This window comes from Electrophorus electricus, chromosome 2, assembly GCF_013358815.1.
Source record: "Electrophorus electricus isolate fEleEle1 chromosome 2, fEleEle1.pri, whole genome shotgun sequence".
In the NCBI taxonomy this organism is placed as follows: Eukaryota; Metazoa; Chordata; class Actinopteri; order Gymnotiformes; family Gymnotidae; genus Electrophorus; species Electrophorus electricus.
Window position 1 is genome coordinate 9,136,081 of NC_049536.1, and position 1,368 is coordinate 9,137,448.

Here is a 1,368-nt window from a genome sequence, read left to right on the forward strand (position 1 = left end):
TATTAATTCTAATTAATTATAATAAGAACTGAAATGTCATTTAGGTCATTTAGTGTCATCATTGCAACTGTATTCTAGTAATGGTTAGAATGTAATAAACAGCAAAAGTACTTGTAAAAGCAGTTTATTAGTCATTTAATTTTACTTCTTTAAAAAACCTAGGCTGTACACTATGAACATATATTCGCCTTGAGACAAAATTCTTCTCTTGCTGTGCAAAATACTACAAAATCTAGTGAATCTGTACCTGAAAGCATACTGCACCTCCCTCTCCAGTACACTAACTGACAATCAGGTCATAACTTCTACATTTCTAGCAGTTTGCCATGCTCGAAATATAAGTACACGACTACTTGTAACCTTTTCCTACATTGATATTTAGTACATAAGACACACAGTTAACAGGCATATAATCATACAATGGCCCTACTTTGTTACCATTTTTAATTGGCTCCTTTCAGTCTGCTCCCTGTCACCATCTTATAGACTGTCCCTATCCTTCAGTAGCTTCACAGAAGTCCCATTACACAGCCCTTTTAAGGGCCCAGGCATGATAGCAACAGAAACGTAGTCTTCAGTAGCACATTATGTCCTGTAGACATCACAATGCAATTTCTCAGTCAAATAGTTAAAAAAAACGGTTGTCAAAGGTGAAATAAAATGCCCCATATTTTAAAAATATGACATTTAATTTGCTATATACACAAGTCTGCTTTTATGTAACCAACTACTCTATACATGACATAACTTTGTTTCTTCACTCTGTTAGGTAGTAAGCAAGCTTATATTACTGTAATAAACTTAAACAGTTTAACACTAGCTTACCCCTTTTTGGCCCAGAATATTATATTAAGGAAACTGAAGAAACATGCAGGATCACATTAAATGCAATACCTCTATCATACAAAGGCAAGTGTGTTTCTATTACAAAAACCCACACTCCCAGCTATATGTTCATCCTGAGCTGTTACTGGTGAGACATAGTTGATCTGCACTTCTGAATTATGCGGGAAAGGCTACAGAGCTGCACTGAAAACAGTTAGGAAACAGGGCCAATGATAGGCAAACACCTCTTGCTGTCAGTGTAATGATAGGCAAACATCACTTGCTGTTAATGTAATCAATTGCTTGGCTGCTGTTATTTAAGCAGACACCTCTCGCTTTGTGTCTTTGCAATTGTACCATGCCAAAGCTCTGTCGGGTACTGTGGCCTGCAAAGCTCATTTCAAGCTGGCTGTAACTAAATAGTCTCAATCACAGAGACATTCTTTGTCCAACACAAACATCAATGACGGTACATGGACTCTGCATCTGTTTCAGCAATCTCACTAACCTCTGTGGGCTTGTGAAACAGCACCAGTGTGGCAC

The 1,368-nt window shown here is 37.4% G+C and overlaps 1 protein-coding gene across 5 annotated transcripts in view; it reads right to left on the reverse strand.

The window, feature by feature from the left end:
• The window catches only part of LOC113571880 (GRAM domain-containing protein 2A), a 19,218-nt gene continuing 17,850 nt past the window's right edge, over nt 1–1,368 (reverse strand). For 4 of the 5 annotated variants that reach the window (XM_027001078.2, XM_027001080.2, XM_027001081.2 and 1 more), the window contains exon 12: nt 1–1,368. This exon is cut by the window's right edge. The gene's annotated coding sequence lies outside the window, so the exon portion shown is untranslated. The other variant, XM_027001077.2, reaches the window with a different exon arrangement.